This window comes from Macaca mulatta, chromosome 5 (genome assembly GCF_049350105.2).
Source record: "Macaca mulatta isolate MMU2019108-1 chromosome 5, T2T-MMU8v2.0, whole genome shotgun sequence".
In the NCBI taxonomy this organism is placed as follows: Eukaryota; Metazoa; Chordata; class Mammalia; order Primates; family Cercopithecidae; genus Macaca; species Macaca mulatta.
Genome location: NC_133410.1, coordinates 36,789,040 through 36,812,662, shown reverse-complemented (window position 1 = coordinate 36,812,662; position 23,623 = coordinate 36,789,040). Strand labels below are relative to the sequence as shown.

Sequence of the window (23,623 nt, the reverse complement as noted above, 5' to 3'; positions counted from 1 at the left end):
GCCTCCTAAAGTATTGGGATCACAGGCATGAGCCATCGCACCCGGCCGCTTCCATTGTTTTAAACCCCTCAGTTTGTAGTAATTTGCTGCAGCAGCACAGAAAACTAGTAACATCCCCAAATCACTTCATGCTTGAGGACCAAACCCCCCTTGTCCTTCCAATTCTTCCTGGGAGGACTCATGGAATGCGGAAGAGTCCCTCGGGCCAGCCCTGCATCTCTTGCCACCCTTTCTTTCCTTACTGTGCTTCAGTTTTCTTCCTAGCATGTGTCACCACTGGACATTCTGTCGTAGGTTTGTTTGTGACCCACCTTTTCCACCCTTCTTCAAGCCTAATCCTCAGCACTTAGGATAGCACCTGGCACACAGCAGGCAGTCAATACATGTGGAATGAATGAACGATTTAATGGCTATAGATTAAAAATGAGAGCACTATCAGTGAACCTGTTGTGTGTCTGCAACCAATCAAGACATTTCCAGTTTGTGCCAGCCACGTCACCCAGGTGTCACGAGGGTGGGCTCAGGAGACAGAAAACCCTGCTACTATGGGACTTTGGGCCTCAGTCACTTGATCTGTAAATGGGGATAATAATATTTCTACTATGTGGTGTTGTTGGGGATCATATGAGCAAACATTCATAATAAACATAGACCAGGGGTGTCTCACCCACCCCTGTTTGGATACAGCATATTAAAACACCCCCCACCCCCATCAAAAGAAAAAGATGGAGGTCTAGTATCCAAGAAAGATGTAATCTAGTTGCCAGAACCTATGGATACAAACAAGAGTATTAACAATGTCAAGTAGGACTTGGTTCTGGAATAAGGGCTAAATGGCATATTTCTATCAGCTGTGACAACAGTTGAAACAACAGTCCCATAGAGAGAAAAATCACTTTCTCTATGGACTGTGTACACATGTGTAACATTGTACCTTTCAGAATACTCTTAAATTACCCCATTTCAAAAGCCCAGGATTTTGTCCCCAGCCTCTACTCTTCCTTTACCTTCCTTTTCTGCTAATAATTCATAGATGAGCTGGATAAATAGGACAGGCGAGAAGCAGCACATGCACCTCCTCCCCTCTCTCCACACCTCTCCTCTCCCCTCCCCTCCCTCCACACCTCTCCTCTCCCCTCACCTCCATCCACACATCTCCTCTCCCCTCCCCTCCCTCCACACCTCTCCTCTCCCCTCCCCTCCCTCCACTCCTCTCCTCTCCCCTCCTCTCCCTCCACTCCTCTCCTCTCCCCTCCTCTCCCTCAACACCTCTCCTCTCCCCTCCCCTCCTGACCCTCCCCCTCCACAATTCACTCTGAAATCTTGACCCTTTTCATGCCTGCAATAGTTTGTTTATCTTGGACTCCTTAAAAGTAAACAAACCAACAAACAATGACAACTGGTCAGGAGGATAGGTAGTAAAAACAAACAAACAAAAAGGTCAAAGAAAAGGAGAAAAGAGCTTAGAAGTGTTTGAGAAACAAGGAAGGCAGACTGGATTGTAATAATGTAACTGAAGCAATCATAAAACATTACTCATTGAAAAATCTCAGGTCAACTTTACGATGGTGAATTCGAAAGGTGTACAGGGGAAGGCAAAAGAAAGGAGGAAAGAAAAGAGGGAGGAAAGACGAAGGAAGGCAAGAAGGCGAGGAAAAACAGGCAGACACATCCAGAGTGACACCTTGCATTCCCAGCTCCTCAGAGGCTGATCAAGACTGACCCTGGGGCACCCTCCATCCCCGCCTTCTGTTGCTATAGCCAAGACCACAGGAGCAGGCTGCACCAAATGAAGTGACTGCGGAGATTTAACAGCCGCACTCGAAAACTGCCCCTTCCCTGCTTCTGAAGGAAACAGATATCATCTGTGGCTTTTAGACTCCCCTCCTTGCCCAGGAAAACCACAGGATCTATACTGTTCTTCCAAGCTGTGCAGTTACAAAGGATGTTGTGGTGGTTTTCCTCTTTCAGAATCAGGTTTCCAGTTTGGTTCCTCCCCCGCTTGCCTCCCATTAGGGCACCCCACATGGGTTTCCTATAGACCTGGTCCCATACCTGAGGGTCATGCTTCTGTGCCTCCCGGAGCTTGGCAGGGACAGCCTCTTCCTGGTTAGGGGTTCTGTCCTCTCTCACCTCGCCCTGAGTTTGCCTTCCCCAGCAACATTCCTTCTCTAGATCAGACGGATAGGCTCTAATGTCCAAGGTTGTGTGACTGCTGACGAAAAGGGTGGGGACTAATGTACTCACGCCCAACCCCTGCATGCCTGTGTCTACAATTATTCTTCCTTATATGATGTGTCATATAAAGTTTAATTCATTTCTTTTTTCATTTGTCACTCCCACTTCTACATCTTGCGTTTAGCAAGGACTTCTCCTAAGTCCAGGGGCAACAAGGAAATACTCCGGGTCTAGCATGCGATACCCAGCAATGAAAACAATATGCTCTTTTGATGTAAGATTGGGTTCAAAATGAGCAGTCTATTAGCTTTCTTCCTTGCCTCCCTTTTGGCAACAGCTAGCTTAAAGGTAAGAATTCAGTTGTTGGGTACCCTTTATTACAGAGCAAAATCAAAATTTGCTTTCTCTTTGGTGTACAAAAAAGCAACAGGCAACGAAGGGCAAATCCTTCACAACCGCTGCTGGGTTTACATAGGGGAAAAACAAACACCATTAGGATGGCTGTGTCCACCCATTGCTGCTGCTGCCTGCTCCTGCAGCCTTGTGTTGGGGGCTGACTCTGTTCTGTGTTTAAAGAAGGTCATGCTAATGCCGTGTCAGTCATTGGTGAAGCCTCCTTGCTGGGAGGGTAGCAATGGTGGTGGGGGAAGGGGGAAGTCCAGAGAAGCCCAGGAGTTTTCTAACCAGGCAGAGAAATTAACTGAGTATTCATCAGGAAGTCAAGGGCATATAGAAAAAGACTCAACCCATTTGGAAAGAGTTCCCTTTAAATAGTGATAGCTTTGAAGAATGACAGGGACATTCTAAAAGGACACAGGAATCCACTTGTAGAGGTTTTACTGACCAAAGTGGAACAACTGGAGTATTAAAATAATTACTAATATACAGCATTATAGCCCATTGAATAAAACAAGGACTTACGAGTCCACACTAAGATACATAAAGGGAAAGGGAACATTCTACCTTACAAGTAGGAAACCAGCTAACAAACATACGAGAAATACTGGAACTAGAAAAATCACCATTTGATAGCCATCATAATAATAATTAATGTCAGTAAGAAGTATCAATGGATGGTAGGACTAGTGGGTGAAATTTTGAGGAGGACAGGACATTTAGTCTCAAAGTAGCCCCCCGCCGCCAATATGATTAAGGATAAAATAGTATTCTTACACTGGAGAAACCTGGCATACAGGGCCTCAACCAAGTAGTCAAAGGTAATAGTGCCACAATGAAACAAATCAATGGCATGTGGCTCCTGATAGGAGGCACTGAGAACTTAGCCTCACTTCTGAGATTTTCTGACAAAAGAGCATACTCTGAGTTGAAACATGAGGGATATTCTGCAAAGCAACTGGCCTGTACTTTTAAAATAATGTAATGTTATGAAAAAGCAAAGAAAGACAGAAGAATGCTTCCAAATTCGAGAAGATTTAAAAGACATGACAACCGATGTACTGCATGTCCTTCTTGCTAAAAGGTCGTTATTGACATAATCGGTAAAATCTGAATAAGGTCTGTAGATTAAGTAATGGTATTAAATTGATGTGAATTACTTGCTTTTGAACATTGTCCTGGAGTTATATAAGAGGATGCTCTTGGGGAAGGACAGAACAAGATGGCCAAATAGAAGCCTCCACTGATCTTTGCTTCACTGCCCCACAGGAACACCAAATTTAACAACCATCATCTACACAAACAAGCACCTTTATAAGAACCAAAAATCAGATACGCAATCACAGTACCTGGTTTTAACTTCGTATTGCTGAAAGAGGCACTAAAGAGGGTAGGAAAGACAATCTTGAACTGCTGATACCTATTCCTTGGCAGTGGCTGCATGACGTGGAGACAGAATCTGTGTGTTTGGGGGAGGGAGAGTGCAGTGATTGTGGGACTTTGCATTTGAACTCAGGGCTGCCCTATCAGAGCAGAAAGCAAAACCTGGCTGAAATAAGCTAAGCCACGACCCTACAGTGTACCCACACACAGAGGGAGCATTTGAACCAGCTCTAGCCAGAGGGAAATTGTATGGTCCAGCTGTTGGAACTTGAGTTTTGGCAAGCCTCAACCAAGGACTTGGACTAAATCCTAATAAACTTGGACTAAATCCTAATAAACTTGAAGGGTAGTCTAGGCCAAAGAACTGTGGTTCCTAGGCAGGGCGTCAGTGCTGCGCTGGGGCCAGAGCCAGGGGACCTGGGGGGCACCTGATCTGCTAAGACACCAGAGTGGCTAAGGGAGAACCTGTGTCATGTGTCCCAAAAACCCAGGCAACACAGCTCACAGCAATGAAAGTGACCCCCTCCTTGTGCTTGAGGAAAAGAGAGGGAAGAGTAAAGAGGACTTTGTCTTACACCATAGGATACCAGCTCAGCCACATTAGGATAGGGCACCAGGCAGAGTCATGAGGCCCCCATTCCAGGCCCTAGCTCCTAGATGACATTAATAGACATACCCTGGGCCACAAGGGACTGCACCTTCCTTGAAAGGAAGGATCAAGTCCTGGCAAGACCCATCACCTGCTGAGTAGAGAGCCCTTGGGCCCTGAATAACCAGCAGGAATACCCAGGTAGTACGCTGTGGGCCTTGGGTGAGACTCTGAGACATGCTGGCTTTAGGTGAGACCCAGCACATTCCTAGCTGTGGTGGCTATGGGGAGAGACTACTTCTACTTGAGAAAAGCAGAGGGAAGAGTAAAGTGGACTTTGTCTTGCACCTTAGGTAACAGCTCAGCCACAGTGGGGTAGAGCACCAAGTGAGCTCTTGGAGTCCCTAATTCAAGCCTTGGCTCTTGGATGGCATTTCTGGACTGAAGGATGTGTCCTAGTGTTGCCAGGCCCTGAAGGATGTGTCCTAGGCCTGGCAACACTTACCACAAACTGTCTGAGGAGCTCTTGGGCCTTAAGGGAACATTGGCAGTAGCCTGGCAATACTCCCTGCGGGTCTGTGGTAGTAATGGTGATAGGGAGAGGATCCTTTTCCTGGGAAAAGGGGAGGGAAGAATGGAAATGGCCTTGTCTTATGGTTTGAGTGACAGCTCAGCCCCAGTAGAATAGAGCACCAGGTAGATCTCTAAGGATTTTGACTTCAGTCCCTATCTCCCGCCTAGGGCCTGGGGTATCTTGTTGCCCTGAATGGAAAGACACAAGCCTGGCTGGCTTTGCTCCCTGTTGATTGTAGAGCATTAGGGCCTTGAACAAACATAGGAGCTAGCTAGATAGTGGTTACAGCGAAACTTGGATAAGATCCAGTGCTGTACTGGCTTCAGGTCTGACTCAGCTTAGTCCTAGTGATCATGGCCACAAGGGTGCTTGTGTCACCTCACCCCCAGCTTCAGGTGGCTCAGCACAGAGAGATAAACTTTTGTTTGGGGAACAAGAGTCTCTGCCTGGTAATCCAGAGAATTCTTCCAGATCTTATCCAAGACCACCAAGGTGATACCTCTATGAGTTGGCAAGAACCATAGCATTACTGGGCTTGGGATGCCTCTAATGTAGATATGGCTTAGATCACAACACACAAGTCCCTTCGAATACCTGAAAAGCCTTTCCAAGAACAGGTACAAATAAGCCCAAACTGGAAAGACTATGAGGAATACCCAGGTTCAATGCCCAGATACCAATGAGCATCCACAAACATGAAGACCATCCAAAAAAAAAAAAAAAAAAATTACCTCACCAAAAGAACTAAATAAAGCTCCAGGGACCAATCCTGGAGAAACAGAGATATATGACTATTCTGACAGAGAACTCAAAATAGCTGTGTAGAGGAAACTCAAAGAAATTCCAGATACCACAGAGAAAGAATTCAAAATTCTATCAGATAAATTTAACAAAGAGATTGAAACAAAAAGAATCAAGCAGAAATTCTGGAGTTGAAAAATACAAGTGACATACTGAAGAATGCATCAGAGTCTCTTAACAGTAGAATTAATCAAGCAGAATAAAGAATTAGTGAACTTGAAGACATGCTATTTAAAAATATATTCAGAGGACACAGAAGAAAAAAAGAAGAAAAAACAATGATGCATGCCTACAAGATCTAGAAAATAGCCCCAAAAGGGCAAATCTAAGAGTTATTGGCCATAAGGAGAAGTAGAAAAAGAAATAGGGGTAGAAAGCTTATTCAAAGAGATAATAAGAGAGAACTTCCCAAACCTAGAGAAATATATCAATATCAAAGTACAAGAAGGCTATAAAACACCAAGCAGATTTAACCCAAAGAAGACTACCTCAAGGCAATTAGTAATCAAACTCCCAAAGGTCAAGGATAAAGAAAGGATCCTGAAAGCAGCAGAGAAAAGAAACAAATAACATACAATGAAGCTCCAATACGCTGGGCAGCAGACTTCTCAGTGGAAATCTTACAGTCCAGGAGAGACATGACATGTTAGTGGCATAACATATTTAAAGTGCTGAAGGAAAACAACTTTTACAGTGGAATAGTGTTTGTGGCAAAAATATTCTTCAAACATGAAGAAGTAAATTTCCTAGACAAACAAAAGCTCAGAGATTTCATCAACACCAGTTCTATCTTATAAAAAATGCTAAAGGGAGTACTTCAATCAGAAAGAAAAGGATGTTAATGAGCAATGAGAAATCATGTGAAGGTACAAAACTTGCTGGTAATCATAAGCAAACAGATAAACACGGAATATTATAACATTGTAACTGTGGTGTGTAAACTTCTCTTGAATAGAAAGACTAAAAAATGAACCAATCATAAATAATAACAAAAATTTTTCAAGACATAGACTGTACGATAATATGTAAATAGATACAACAAAAAGTTAAAAAGTGAGGGGATGAAATTAGAGTCTTTGTTTTTGTTTTGTTTTGTTTTTTTCTTGTTGGTTTGTTTATGCAAGCAGTGCTAAGTTGTTATCAACTTAAAATAATGGTTATTTATTCATTTTTTGAGACAGAGTTTTGCTCTGTTGCCCAGGCTGGAGTACAGTGGTGCAATCTTGGCTCACTGCAACCTCTGCCTCCCAGGTTCAAGCAATTCTCCTGACTCAGCCTCCCGAGTAGCTGGCATTACAGGTGTGCACCACCATGCCTGGCTAATTTTTTTTGTATTTAGTAGAGATGGGGTTTCACCATGTTGGTCAGGCTGATCTCAAACTCCTGACCTCAGGTGATCTACCTCCCTCTGCCTCCCAAAGAGCTGGGATTACAGGCATGAGTCACTGCACCTGGCCAGAATAATGGGTTTTAAGATAGTATTTGCAGGCCTCATGTCAAATTAAAAAACATACAATGAATACACAAAAATATTAAAATCAAGAAATTAAATTATATTACCAGAGAATATCACCTACACTAAAAGGAAGACAGAAAAGAAGAAATGAAGGAAAGGAAGACCACAAAACAACCAGAAAACAAATAAAATGGCAGGAGTAAGTCCTTACTTGTTAATCATAAGATCGAATGTAAATGGACTAAGCTGTCCACTCAAAAGACAGAGAGTGGCTGAATGGATTTAAAAAGACCTAATGATCTGTTGCCTATTAGAAACACACTTCACCTATAAAGACACATATAGACTGAAAATAAAGAGATAGAAAAGATGCTCCATGCCAATGGAAACCAAAAAAGAGCAGGAATAACTATGTTTATATCAGACAAAATAGATTGCATGACAAAAACTTTAAGATAAGACAAAGAAGGTCATTACATAATGATGAAGGGTTCAATTCAGCAAGAGGACATAACAACTGTAAATATATATGCACCCAACACTGGAGCATTCACATATATAAAGCAAATATTATTGGAGCTAAAGAGAGGGATAGACCCCAATACAACAATAGCTGGAGACTTCAACACCCCACTTTCAGCATTGGACAGATCTTCCACACAGAATATCAACAAAGAAACATTGCACTTATCTGTACTGTAGATCAAACGGAACTAATAGATATTTACAGAACATTTCATCCAACTGCTGTGGAATGTACATTCTTTTCCTCAGCACATGGACCATTCTCAAGGACAGACCATATGTTAGGTCACAAAACAAGTCTTAAAACATTCAAAACATTGAAATGATATCAAGCATCTTCTCTGACCACAATGGAGTAAAACTAGAAATCAATACCAAGAGGAATTTTAGAAACTATATGAACACATGGAAATTCAACAATAAGCTCTTAAATAAACACTGGGTCAATGAAGAGATTCAGAAGGAAACTGAAAAAATTCTTGAAACAAATGATCATGGAAACACAAGAGACCAAAACCGATGGGATCCAGGAAAAGCAGTTCTTAGAGGGAAGTTTACATACATGCCTACATAAACAAAGAAAAACTTGGAATAAATAACTTAAAATGCATTTTAAAGAATTAGAGAAGCAACAATAAACAAAACCCAGAATTAGTAGAAGAAAAGAAATAATAAAGGTCAGAGCAGAAATGAAGTTGAAATGAAAAAAAAAATACAAAAGATCAACAAGAGATTGGTTTTTTTGAAAAGATAACAAAATTGGCAAACCTGTAGCCAGACCAAGAAAAAAGAGAGAAGATCCAAATAAATAAAATCAGATGAAAAGGAAGACATTACGACTGATACTGCAGAAATTCAATGAATCATTAGTGGCTACTATGAACAATTATATGCCAATAAGTTGGAAAATCTAGAAGACAGGGATAAATTCCTAGACACACACCACTTATCAAGATTGAAGATGAAGAAACCCAAAACTTGAACTGACCAATAACAAGATCAAAGTTGTAAAAAAGTCTGCCAGCAAAGAAAAACTTGGGACCTGACGGCTTCACTGCTGAATTCTACCAAATATTTAAAGAAGAACTAATACCAATCCTACTCAAACTCTTCTGAAAAATAGAGGAGGAGGGAACATTTTCAAACTCATTCTATGAGGCTAGTATTACCCTGATACCAAAACCAGACAAAGACACATCACAAAAAGAAAACCACAGGCCAATATCCCTGATGAGTGTCAATGCAAAAATCCTAAAAAAAAATACTAGCAAACCAAATTCAACAACACATTAAAAAGATTCATTATGACCAAGTTGACCAAGTGGGATTTATCCCAGGAATGGAAAGATGGTTCAACATATGCAAATCAATGTGATACATCATATCAAGAGAATGAAGAACAAAAACCATATGATCATTTCAACTGATGCTGAAAAGGCATTTGATAAAGTTCAACATCCCTTCATGATAAAAACCCTAAAAACATTGGGTATAGTAGGAACATACCTCAACATAATAAAAGCCATATATGACAGATCCATAGCTAGTATCATACTGAATGGGGAAAAACTGAAAGCCTTTTCTCTAAATCTAGAACATGATAAGGATGCCCACTTTCATCACAGTTACCCAACATAGTACTTGAAGTCCTAGCTAGAGCAATCAGACAACATAAGAAATAAGGAGCATGCAAATTGGAAAGGAAGAAGTCAAATTACCTTTGTCTGCCAATGATATAAACTTATATTTGGGAAAATCTAAAGATTCCACCAAAGAACTATTAGGACTGATAAGCAAATTAAGTAAAGTCACAGGATACAAAGTCAACATACAAAAATCTTAGTATTTTCTATATGCCAAGAGCGAACAATCCAAAAAAGAAATAAAAAAAGAAATCACTTTTCTAATAGATACAAATAAAATTAAATACCTAGGAATTAATAAAAAAGTGAAAGATCTCTACAATGAAGACTATAAAATGTTAGTGATAGAAATTGAAAAGGACACAAAAATTAGAAAGATATTCCATGATTATGGATTGGAAGAATCAATGTTGTTAAAATGTCCATACTACCCAATGCAATCTGCAGATCCCATGCAACCTCTATCAATGTTTCTTCAAAGAAACAGAAAAAACGATCCTAAAATGTATGTGGAACCATAAATGACCCAGACTAGTCAAAGCCATACTGAGCAAAAAACAAAACAAAACAAAACAAAAAACAAATGGAGGAATCACATTACCTGATTTTAAATTACATTACAGAGATACAGTAATCAATACAGCATGGTTTTGGTATAAAGACATAGATACATAGACCAATAGAAGAGAGAACTCAGAAACAAATCAATACACTTATAGAGATCTCATTTTCAACAAAGGTGCCAAGAACATACACTGGGGGAAAGGACAGTTTCCTCAGTAAATGGTGCTGGGAAAACTAGATATTCATATGGAGAAGAATGAAACTGGATCCCTCTCTCTTGTCATACATAAAAATCAAATCAAATGGATTATTAAGACGTAAATCTAAGACCTCACACTATGAAACTACTACAAGAAGGCACGGGAAAATCTCCAGGACATTGGACTGATTAAAGATTTATTGAGTAATACCCAAGAAACAAAGGCAACCAAAGCAACAATGGACAATAAAGATCACATCAAGTTAAAAAGTTTCTGCACAGCAAAGAAAACAATCAACAGAGTGAAGAGACAACCCACAGAATGGGGGAAAACATTTGCAAACTATCCATCTGACAAGAGATTAATAACCAAAATATGTAAGGTGCTTAACTCTACAGGAAAAAAAAAAAATCTAAGAATCCAATTAAAAAATGGGCAAAAGATCTGAATAGATATTTCTCAAAAGAAGATATACAAATGGCAAACAGTATAGGAAAATGTGCTCAACATCAATGATCATCAGGGAAATGTAAATCAAAACTACAATGAGATATCACCTCAACCCAGTTAGAATGGCTTTTATCCAAAAGATAGGCAACAACAAATGCTGGTGAGGATGTGGAGACAAGGGAACCCTCATACACTGTTGGTGGGAATGTAAATTAGTACAACCACTATGGAGAATAGTTTTGAGGTTTCTCAGAAACTAAAAATAGAGCTACTGTATGATCCAGCAATCCCACTGCTGAGTATATACCCATGAGAAAGGAAATCACTATATTGAAGAGATACCTGCACTGCCATGTTTATTGCAGCACTATTGACAATAGCCAAGATTTGGAAGCAACAGAAGAATGCATAAAGAAAATGTGGTATGGAGGTCTCACAATGGAGAACTATTCAGCCATGAAAAAGAATGAGCTCTCTTCTTTGCAACAACATGGAGAGAACTGGAGGTTGTTATGTTAAGTGAAATAAGCCAGGCACAGAAAGACAAATTTCTCATGTTCTCATTAAAATTTCTCAATTCCTCATGTCCAATTAAAACAAATGAATTTCAGAAGATAGAGAGTAGATAGACGGTTACCAGAAGTTGGTAAGGGTAGTTGGAGGAGGGCGTGAAAGAGAAGCGGGGATGGCTAATGGGTGCAAAACAAAAGTTAGAAAGAAAGAATAAGGCCTAGTATTTGATAGCTTAACAGGTGACTGTAGTCAATAATTATTTATTTGTACATGTAAAAATAATTAAAGAATATAACTTATTTGTTTATAACACAAAGGATAAATGCTTGAGGCAATGGGTGCTCCATTTACCCGGATTTGATTATTATGCATTGCGTGCCTGTATTGAAACATTTCATGTACCCCATAAATATATACGCCTACTATGTACCCACAAAAATTAAAAATGATTTTAAACATTTAAAATAAAAATAAATGAAGTAAAATCTGCTTGAAAAATGAAATATCAGTCATAACATTGACTTTAAAGTGAAATGGGCTGGAATTATTCAAGAGACCAACCTAAAAAAGAACTGTGTGAACCTGAACAAGTAGTATCTGAAAGGGAAGACTTATATGTGAAAATACATTCAACTTGATTAACAATCAAAGGTATGCTAAACAAAACATACATGTTTTTGCTTATCTAACTAGAAATGAGTTTTTTTTTTTTTTTTTCTGAGATGGAGTCTTGCTCTGTCACCCAGGCTGGAGTACAGTGGCGTGATCTTGGCTCACTGCTACCTCCGTCTCCCGAGTTCAAGAGATTCTCCTGTCTCAGCCTCCTGAGTAGCTGGGATTATGGGCATGTGCCACCACACCCAGCTAAGTAGAGATGGGGTTTCACCATCTTGGCCAGGGTGGTCTTGAGCTCCTGACCTCGTGATCCCTCCGCCTCGGCCTCCCAAAGTGCTGGGATTACAGGCACTCAGCCATAAACGAGTTGTTAAAATGTATACTTGGTGTCAGTGTAGGATGTAGGGAAACCTGCTAGTCATACACTACTGGTAGGAGACATTGAAAGCAATTTGAGAATCTGTATTAACAGTGGAAACTATGCATAATCTCTGCCTCAGCAATTCTACTTGTGTCCCTAAGGATAAAATTAGTAGTATGCAAGAAGATTTGGTAATAGCGAAAACTTGAAAAATAATAACAATAAGGTAGCTCTTAAATATGGTATCTTTACTCAACAGTATACCCTGCAGTCATTAACAAGGTGCTGGAGAAAGAGGTTTGCATATGTGCAAAAAAGGCAGTTACAAAATGACATGTATAATATAATCACAGTTTTGTGGAAATATATACACCTAGAAAAGAATTGAGACGGGGTTAACAGTGGTTATCTCAGAGTGGGGTGGAGTGGACACAAGGCTAGTAGGATGGCATGCAGTTGAGAGTCAGGAGATGGAACAGACTTGGACACATATCCTGACTCTGCCACTGTGGGAACTGCAGCAACTTGGTCACAGAGTCCTCATCTGTAAAATGGGGATAATGCTACTTCTTAGGGTTTGTTAAAGGATGAAAAGAGATGATGTTGATAAAGTACATAGCACAATATCTGGTACAAATGAATACTAATTGATAGATATGTAGATTTTTAAATCTGCAATGACCAGTCTTCTACAATGAACACATTACTTTTGTAATGAAAGTCATTTCAAAAAATGTAAACACATATAGAATTCTAATTAATGATATACATGCTCAAGTGAAAGCAGAGAAGGGAAATATATGATGTCCACAACTTACTTTGAAATGCCTCAAAATATAAGATGGGTTGGTGGTGGGTATACAGAAGTTTACTACAAAATTCTTTCAACTTTGCTATATGTTTGAAAATATAATACAATGTTGAGGAGAAGGCAGAAAAAAAGAGAATGCCCTTGTTTGTAGGAAATACACAGTAAAGTAAAAGTTGAGCATCCAAAATCCAAAAATCCGAAGTCCAAAATGCTCCCAAACCTGAAACTTTTGGAGCACTTACGTGGTGCCACACTTGACCTCGTGTGACAGGCCACAGTGAAAACGAAGTAAAAATTCTGTTTCATGCACAAATTATTAAAAATATTATATAAAATTAACTTCAGGTATGTGTAAAAGGTATATATGAAACATTTGAATGTCATGTTTAGACTCAGCTCCGATTCCCAAGATATTTCATGATGTATATACAAATATTTCATGATATATATGCAAATATTCCAAAATAAGAAAAAATCCAAAATCGAAAACACTTCTGTTCTAAATTCTTAAAATGATTCAGAAAAAATCATTGCGTGTGTATAAAGACAGAACAACAAAGCAAATGTAGTAGATGTTCATGTTTAGGGACTCTGGGTAGAGGATTTATGGGGATTCTTTGCACTTTTCTTGCAACTTTTCTGTTAGTCTGAAATAATGTCAAAATAAAATGTTTTAAAAAGGTGTGAAGTTAAAAACAAAAGTGTGAATCCAAGGTCAGTTCTTAAACTCTGCTTGTCACAACCTGGGCTGGGACCTAACACCTCCAGGAAATCATTGTTGGGGATAATGCTACTTCTTAGCGTTTGTGAAAGGATGAAAAGATTCCCTATACGGCCATGTGTGGCGGCTCACACCGGTAATCCCAGCACTTTGGGAGGCCGAGGTGGGAGGATCACCTGAGGTCAGGAGTTCGAGACCAGTCTGGCCAACGTGGTGAAACCCTGTTTCTACTAAAAATGCAAAAATTGGGAGGCCAAGGCGGGCAAATCATGAGGTCAGGAGATCGAGACCATCCTGGCTAACACGGTGAAACCCCATCTCTACTAAAAATACAAAAAATTAGCCAGGTGTGGTGGCGGGCGCCTGTAGTCCCAGCTACTGAGGCTGAGGCAGGAGAATGGTGTGAACCGGGAGGTGGAGCTTGCAGTGAGCTGAGATAGTGCCACTGCACTCTAGCCTGGGCGACAGAGCGAGACTCTGTCTCAAAAAATAAAAATAAAAATAAAAATACAAAAATTATCTGGGCATGGTGGCAGGCACCTGTAATCCCAGCTACTCGGGAGGGTGAGGCAGGATAATCGTTTGAACCCAGGAGGTGCAGGTTGCAGTGAGCCAAGATCATGCCACTGCACTCTAGTCTGGGTGACAGAGTGAGACTCCATCTCCAAAAAAAAAAAAAGGATAATAGTCTCTATAAATTAGACCATGGACAGAGATCTTGGAAGGCAGCTCATCAAAAGTCTACCAACCTACACATCATCCTGTATATGTACTGAAGACCACATACAGTCCCAGGACGAGAACTCTAGAGGCAAATAAAGGGTATGGTTCCTGTCCGCAGGCTGTTGCTGCATCTAAGAGGGGGACTCATACTCCAGAGCTTTGGTGCTTGTTGGCTGTCTGCCTTCCCTACTACACATGAGCTCCTCACGGGCAATGCTTAATCCAACCAGCATCCAGCTTGCATGGCGCACTTCATTCTTATTATTCAAATGAAGGAACAGCTGGTGAATGACAGGTGGGAATGAAGGCATGATGGGTATGAGATATTATAAATTATTCTAATAGAGGGTCATACCCTTTTCCACAATCAAATCTCCTACTACCCAGTGGTCCAAACTACAAGCCAGAGGCAGGAGCTCAGAGAGATCGGAGCGACTGTGGTTCCCCCTTCCCAGTTTGGGAAACAGCAAAACCTCTATCCTGCAATTCCAAGGGTCAAGGACATCCTGCTCCAAGAGTTCTGTCCAACAAACTTTTAAAGTGGCTGCTGGAAGGTGGTTTGCGTTTATAGAAGTTGGAGTATTTGGAAGGGAGATACAATAGAATGGAACATGTAAATTTCCAACAATTTGCTAATGTTTAGAAAACATAGCTTGAGATTTCACATAACCTGGCCAGCAGGCGAAGCAGACAAATATTTAGTGAGCCGCTACTAGGGACTGAGGTCCTGACCCAAGAGGGATGAATAAAAATAACTACCAGGAGCTATGCTGCCTTTATAGAAGAAACCAGAGACTGCTAGCCCAACATTACAGACAGTGCTGAACCTATAGTTGAAAAAGGACTAGAAGATAAACTCTTTGACAGCTCAATCTTTTTTTTTTTTGGCATAACCATTTCCTACTTTTGTGGGCAGGCTTTGAAAACTCACGGAACACATTTTTCTGATGTGTTTACTTTTCTCCTACAGAGGCTAAGCTTCTGCTATTTTGGAGAACTTGAAAGATTATATGCAGACTTTTGTTATCAGCACCATCAAATAGTCCATTTCATGCATTCTCAATAGCCAGTGTGCTAGGATAGATGTGTTAGTACGGCCTAGAGCTGGGTTTGACGGGAGATTTGTGTGCAGGGAAGTGCTCATAGGTTTTCTCCCTAGAAAGGGCTTCCTGGTCAAAATAGGTTTGGGAACAACAGAAGTTAAAGATGAAAAAATTCATGGTTATGAGAAGCAACTGTTTCACTCTGTTTAACCTGATTATTTCCCCACATTATTGGGCTACAGAACTTTTTTTCTCATAACAAACTTATTAACAACCAACGGATCTCATGTTTTGTGGAATACTTCTGAAAAATCTACTATCAAAATAAGAGTCCTAATCATCACTGGAGTTTCACTCCCCAAACTAATTATGCCCTATGGGATTTGGGTGAACTTAGCCAGGCAAAGTCTGTGCCCAGGTGTAAGAAATCCACCTCCTTGGGGCCAGGCGTGGTGGCTCACGCCTGTAATCCCACCACTTTGGGAGGCTGAGGCAGGCAGATCACCTGAGGTCAGGAGTTCAAGACCACCCTGGCTAACATGGTGGAATCCCATCTGTATTAAAAATACAAAAAATTAGCTGGGTGTGGTGGCGGGCGCCGAATCCCAGTGATTCGGAAGGCTGAGGCAGGAGAACTGCTTGAACCCTGGAGGCGGAGGTTGCAGTGAGCCAAGATCATGCCATTGCACTCCAGCCTGGGCAACAAAAGCAAAACTCTATCTCAAAAAAAAAAAAAAAAAAAAAAAGAAATTCACCTCCTAGCCATAATGCCATCACCAATGGCATGGACATGGTGAAGTTGTTTAATCTCACCACCCCCCCACTTTTTTTTTTTTTTTTGAGACAGGGTCTCACTCTATCACCGACTGGAGCGCAGTGGCATCATCTCGGCTCACTGCAACCTCTGCCTCCCAGGCTCAAGCAATCCTCCCACCTCAGCCTCCTGAGTAGCTGCAACTATAGGCGCACACCACCACATCTGGCTATTTTTTTTAAATTTATTTTTTGTAGAGATGGGACTTTGTCATGTTGCCCAGGCTGCAATCTCTTGAGTCCTCAGTTTCTTTATCTGCAAAACGAGTTTGTGGATCAAAGCGCTCTTTCAAATCTAACAATCTAAACGATAAAGTGGGAAAGTAGGGGAACTTCCACTCATTGACTTGATTTCCTTGTTATTGTATGGAATCCTGAGAATTATGCTGAAGGCAGGCTTGGATACATCCGTACTGCACGTGGGGTGCCACACCCAGCGGTTTGTGAACTATCTCTTTGCAATACAGCCCTCTGGGTCCTATGTCCACACTCACCCCAGGCCATGATCTCGACTGAATGATAAAAGGCCAAGTTCTCTGTCTTATTCCCTCAGCTCTGCAGCTCTTTGGGAAATGCCTCTTCAGCCTCTGCCAGGAGGAACTGGGAGACGGGGACAGAATGTGTGTAACAGCAAAGTCCCTGAGAGGGACAAGGGTCTCAGACCAGGGAGACTCCTGATGGTAGAGGACGTGACCTCCTTCTCCACTGGGAATGGGCTGGGAGAGGTGCGCGCTGCCAGGCAGGAAGGCACGGTGGTTCTCAGAGCACTGGCAGCAACCCTGGGCCTCCTGGTGTATGTGCCTGCATTTTAAAGAAAACTACGTAAAAAAATAAGTTTCCAGCAGCCAAAGAAATCAGCCTCTGAGGGTGGAATGTCTGGGTTGAAATTGGTGTATCTCAGTGACAGGTGGCCCTGAACCCTCTGTAATCACACTAGAAGGGCTGCCTCTCTGGCCTTTACCAAGGCTGGCCTCGCCAGCTCTTGCACCTGAGAGGTGCTTCCACTGTAGGAATGCTGAGGAACAGGCCAGGGCCTGGTCCCGGGACTATTTTGCTGCTGGATTCACAGGATCTTTGATATCCATGTTGAATGTGGAAACACATTCAACGTGGTTTTTTGTTGTTGTTATTACAACATAGTGATAATATCACTCCTTTTTTCCCTCCTGTGGTCTTTACAATAGCATATCACAGTCATTTTCATGGATTGAAAAACATTTCATGTGGCCCTTTCCTCTGTTCAGGATCTGATACTAATTTTTTCCCCTCTCTAATAATTAGCCTACTATCCTTAAGATCGGTGTGTGACAAATGCTCACAGCTGTGTGCAGCATCACTGACTTCACAATGGCTCCACTGGGTCTTAGTGTGAACCAGGCACTGTGCTAGGTTCTGGGGATACAATGGCACCCAGGTGCTCCTTGGGAGAGCATATAGTCGTGTGTGTGTGCGTGCGTGTGTGTGTGTGTGAGAGAGAGACAGAGACAGAGAGAGAGATCGATCAATCCTGGTGAAGCCAGATGGCATTTAGATGAACATTCAGGAAGACTGATCACACCACACCAGGAGTTCAGCAGAGTGGTTAAGCGAGTGACTTAGGATCAGAGTAGTCAACAATTCCACTTCCATCGCTCACTAGCTTTGTGACTTCTAGGCAAGTTTCTTCCCCTCTGTGAGTTTCAGTGGCCTAATCTGCAAAATGCGAATGATGATAGTTACAGTTTATGAGGATTGTTCTGAACATTAAATGAAATAAGGATGCATAGTGCTTGCTATAATGTCTGGCATACAGCCAGTACTTAATCACAAAAATCAGTTAACCACCGAGGGTTTACTATGTGCCAAGGACTGTTTTGGGGACTTTCATCTTTCATGTATTAACTCATTTCAACTTTAAAACAACACTTTAAGGTGGGAACCAGTATTTCACAGATAACTAAATGGGAGGTTATATACCTTGCTTGCCCAAGGTTGTAAAAGTTGAAAGTAGGATAGTGAAGGTATTATTAAAGTTGTTGTTGTTTTTATTACTATAATATTTCTAGCATCCATTCTAGTAAGTTTTTCATTTATTTTATTTTTTTGAGTCCGCTGGATTACGCAAGAAGCAGTTTGTGCTCCAGTAGCTTTTGCAAGAGAGAACTGGATTCTCTAGATTTGGGCTGAATTTTATAGGTGCAGTTGCATCAATTCACCAGCAGATGGCAGGATATAGCGGTTATTTTACTCATCTCAAGAGAAGGACTTGGTACAAGAAAGGTCTCAGGACCAGGCGCCGTGGCTCACAACTGTAATCCCAGCATTTTGGAAGGCCAAGGCTGGCGGATCACTTGAGGTCATGAGTTCTAGAGCAGCCTGGCCAACATGGTGGAACCCTATCTCTACTAAAAATGCACATATTAGCTGGGTGTGGTGGTGCACCTGTAGTCCCAACTACTTGGGAGGCTGAGGCAGGAGAATTGCTTGAACTCGGGAGGCGGAGGTTGCAGTGAGCCAAGATTGTGCCATTGCACTCCAGCCTGGCCAACAGAGCAAGGCTCTGTCTCAAAAATAATAATAATAACAAAAAGCCTCACAAGAATTATGGGCCGGCATGGTGGCTCATGACTATAATCCCAGCATTTTGGGAGGCCAAGGTGGGTTGGTCACTTGAGATCGGGAGTTCGAGTCCAGCCTAGCCAACATGGTGAAACCTTGTCTCTTCTGAAAATACAAAAATTAGTCACGTGTGGTGGTGTGCGCCTGTAATCCCAGCTACTCAGGAAGCTGAGGCGAGAGAATTGCTTGAACCCAGGAGTTGGAGGTGGCAGTGAGCCAAGATTGGGCCACTGCACTCCAGCCTGGGTGATAGAGTAAGACTATGTCTCAAAAAGCAAAAAACGAAACAAAAAAAGAACAAAAAAAGAAACAAGAATTATGGCCCAAGTAGCATGGGTACTTTGCTATGCGGCAAGGTTACAGAGTAGGTGATGTGGTGTTTTAGATGGTTACGGTATTAGTCAGGGTTCTCCAGAGGGACAGAACTAATAGGATAGATATATATGTAAAGGGGAGTTTATTAAGTATGAACTCACATGATCACAAGGTCCCACAATAGCCCATCTGCAAACTGAGAAACAGGGAGAGCCAGTCCAAGTCCCAAAACTGAAGAACTTGGAGTCTGATGTTCAAGGGCAGGAAGCATCCAGCACAGGAGAGAGACGTAGGCTGGGAGGCTAGGCTAGTCTCGCCTTTTCACGTTTTTCTCCGTGCTTTATATTCGCGGTCAGCTGATTAGCTGGTGCCCACCCAGATTGAGGGTGGGTCTGCCTTCCCCAGTCCACTGACTCCAATGTTAATCTCCTTTGGCAACACCTTCACACACACACACCCAGGAACAATATTTTGCATCCTTCAATCCCATCAAGTTGACACTCAATATTAACCATCACAGTTACTGTCACCTTTAAGCCTGATGAGGCCAGGGCTTTCTCTAGCACTGGCTGGACATGGGGTTTATTCTGGTCTGGCCAAGCAATGGTGGGGTCAAAAGGCTCCCGAAATTCTACAGAGGCCTCTTCACACAACGACTGCACATCACAACTCCGTCTGGGTTGGTCTCTGCCCACTGTACATTTGGACAGTAACTCTGTGAAAAAGCCTGGGGGAGGAAGGTGTCCATGGAGCCCAGGGGGTCCAGTTCCTTCCCCCAGGTTAGATCTGGTGCTGCTCCTCCTCCGTGGCTGACCTTGCCCTTCTCCCAGATCCAGGGGCTGCCCGTGGTATAAGCCAATCTCAGAGCACCCCCTTCTACATGAGGGTACATGGTCATGAGCTGGGAGGGAAAGGTAAGCCACAAAATAAATACGGCCCCATGCGAAGGTTTTGTGGGGAGAAGCCCATTGTTTGTTATCTAAAATTAACTCGGAATATCATGGGTGAAAAGGTAACATTTGCGTGAATGACTAGAATGAAACAGAAGGCACACAGAGATGTCAAGTTCTGCCAGTAGCTTGTGGTCATCCTCTCCACACTCCCCAGCCTCCCAGATCCTCCTACACCCTCGTGGGGACAGTTTAAGGAAAAAGTTTGAGAAGCTACGTCCCTATTCTCTGGACTGTAAATTCCTGGAAGTAGGCTCCTGTTTGGAGTAGACAAGATGTAGTTCATTAATGAATAAAGACTAGCGTGTGTGTGTGTGTGTGTGTGTGTGTGTGTGTGTGTGTGTGTGTGTGTGTGTATGTACGGGGTGGAATCCTGTAGACCGATAGGAGCACAGGGCACTGGGTTGTGAGGAATCCACCTGGCTCTGAGTGGGGCCTGACAGCCTGTGTTTCTAACAAGCTCAGCATCAAACATTACTAAGGGATCTGCTTAAAAATGTCAGACACTGGGCTGGGCGCAGTGGCTCACACCTATAATCCCAGCACTTCGGGAGGCCGAAGCGGGTAGATCACCCGAGGTCAAGAGTTCGAGTCCAGCCTGGCCGACCTGGTGAAACCCTGTCTCCACTAAAAATACAAAAATTAGCTGGGCATGGTGGCAGACACCTGTAATCACAGCTACTTGGGAGGCTGAGGCAGGAGAATCACTTGAATCCAGGAGGCGGAGGTTGCAGTGAGCCAAGATCGTGCCACTGCATTGCAGCCTGGGTGATAACAGCGAGACTCTGTCTAAATAAAAAAAAAAAGAAAAAAAGAAAAAAGTCAGACACCCCTGGCATCAGTGCATGGACACTTTCATTTTTATGGCTGCATTACCAGAAGTACTAGTCAGGGTCCTATGAGGATCACATGACTTAAACATGTGACAGGCCTGGCGATGTATGTCTGGCAAACAGCAGGTTCTTAGGAAATGTTGGCTGCTTGTATGTTCATGGCAATCGTCTGTGAGAATATTGACTTTTTTCCTTTCTTTTTTTTTCTTTGAGACAGGGTCTCACTCTTGTCACCCAGGCTGTAGTGCAGTGTTGCGATCTCGGCTCACTGCAACCTCCACCTCCCAGGTCCAAGTGATTCTCCTGCCTCAGCCTCCTGAATAGCTGGGATTACAGGCGGCTACCACCACGCCCGGCTAAGTTTTGGTATTTTTAGTAGAGATAGGGTTTCACTATGTTGGCCAGGCTGGTCTTGACCTCCTGATCTTAGGTGATCCACCCGTCCTGGCCTCCCAAAGCGCTGGGATTACAGAGGTGAGCCACCGTCCCTGGCTGAGAATATTCTTTAACCATTGGGTGCTAGTTCCTTTTAGACACTGTGTAGAAATGGGCAATGTTTTGACCAAATCTTCCCTGGAATCACGTGGGAACTGAGGTGTGTCTCCATCACAGGGAATGTCTCTGATTTTGCTAAGTAGCCATATCAGGGAGATGGCAGACGTCTGGAAGAAACTTGAAGCATTTGGACAAAGTTAAGTTCCAAAAATGCTGAGGAAGTTTTGGAGGTGGCCATGTGGAGAGGAGTTTATATAACATAGTCTCATAAGGCTGCAAATAGATTTAAAAGGAAGCACAGCTCAGAGCCACCTGCTTGGAATAAACTATTTCAGGGCAATTCCCAGAATCTTACAGTATCCACTGTGGACTGAATTGTGTCTTCCCCTAAATTCACATGTTGAAACCCTAACTCATTGTGAGTGTAATAAGAGATAGGGCTTTCCGGAGGTAATTAAGGTTAAATGAGGTCATCAGGGTGGGGTCCTAACCTAAGAGGATTGGTGGCCTTATGAGAAGAGGAGAGAGAGCACTTCCTCCTGAGCAACCTCAGGAAGATTAGCAAAGGCTTGTGAGTGCAAGTGAACGGTGCTGGTGAGTCCAGAGCACACTGAGGAGAGGCTGTGTGAGGACACAGTGGGCAGGCAGCATCTGCAAGCCGGAAAGAACTCTCCCAGGAATCGAATTTGCCAACACCTTGATCTTGGACCTCCTGGCCTCCGGGACTCTGAGAAAATAAAGTTCTTTTGTTTAAGCCACCCAGTCTAGAGTACTTTGTTATGGTAGCCTTAGCAGACTACCCTGATAGGGCCCTGATTTGAAAGAATCTTAGAAGTCATCCCACCCAACTATTTTATTTTATGAATGTGCTTCCGGACTCAAGACTGGAAGCAAGAACTGGTCGGAAGACAAGAAAAAACGCACAATTTGTCCCCTACTTGTAGATGAACCTACGTGTGCAGAGTTGGAACCCAATGTTCCTTTAAAGTAGAGTAAAAATAGGTTTTGCACTTGGAAAGACTGAGCACGGTTTAGAGGCCTTAAACACCCCCTACCAGGGATAAGACACTCTGCTAATTGCTAAGACACTGAGAGGTAGAAGATCTCTGCTGTTTGTTAAATGACTCACCAACTATTCAGGCAACAGGTATTTCCTGAGCACCTATTATGTATCAAGCACCGAACTTGATTCCAGGGATGTAGAAAGAGTTTACTGTCCAGGAAAGGAGACAGGTATATAGATGGATGACTAATACAGTGCCATAAGTACTAGATTCAAATATGTCATATAATATGCTATCTAGGACAAGGAGCTCCAGAGTAACCGTAGGAAGATTAGAAAAGGCTTGTGGACAGAGATGGGCAGATAGTGGTTCTGGTAGATTCCAGAGCACATTCCAGGAGAAAAATGTGCACTCCCACTGCCTTGTTCTCCAACAGCATCATCTCTTTCATACCTGGATTACTAACTGCAACATCACCTTACTATCACCTATACCTGCTAGTATCTCTGGCTAATATATTTGCCACAAAGGAGTCATGATCTTTTTAGGCCATGAATCTGGATCATTATCACTTCCCCTGCCTAAAATTGTTCAGAGGTATCTCATGCTGTTAGGATATTTAGTAGCATGCAATAATGAAGATGATTAAAATATCAAATGTACATAGTCCTACTTACGTACCTGGTGTTCATCGATACGCTTTACATATACACTTGGTTCTCATTATTTGTGGAGTCTATATTAGTGAATTCACTGACTTACTAACATTAATTTCAATACTCATGGTGCTTATGTGGCTGTTCCTGGGTATGTGCAGAATGGCAAAATATTTTGAGTCATTAGACGCTTATGTTTCTAGCTGAGCTCAAATAAGATGGCACTGTGCCATACTGTAAATGGGTGTCTTCTCATGGCCCCATTGTTTGCATTTTGTGTTTTTTGTTGGTGATGTCACTGTTAAAAATGGCCCCAGGCATAGTGCTGATGTGTTGTCTAGTGGTCCTAGGTGCAAGAACACTGTGATATGTCTTACAGAGAAAACGTGTGTGTTAGACAAGCTTTGTTCAGA

At 42.3% G+C, this 23,623-nt stretch overlaps 1 protein-coding gene across 12 annotated transcripts in view; it reads right to left on the bottom strand.

The window, feature by feature from the left end:
- The window catches only part of C5H4orf19 (chromosome 5 C4orf19 homolog), a 135,387-nt gene that overhangs the window by 5,163 nt on the left and 106,601 nt on the right, over nucleotides 1-23,623 (bottom strand). For 2 of the 12 annotated variants that reach the window (XM_078001519.1, XM_078001524.1), the window contains one exon: nucleotides 20,889-21,011. The gene's annotated coding sequence lies outside the window, so the exon portion shown is untranslated. 12 annotated transcript variants of the gene reach the window in all.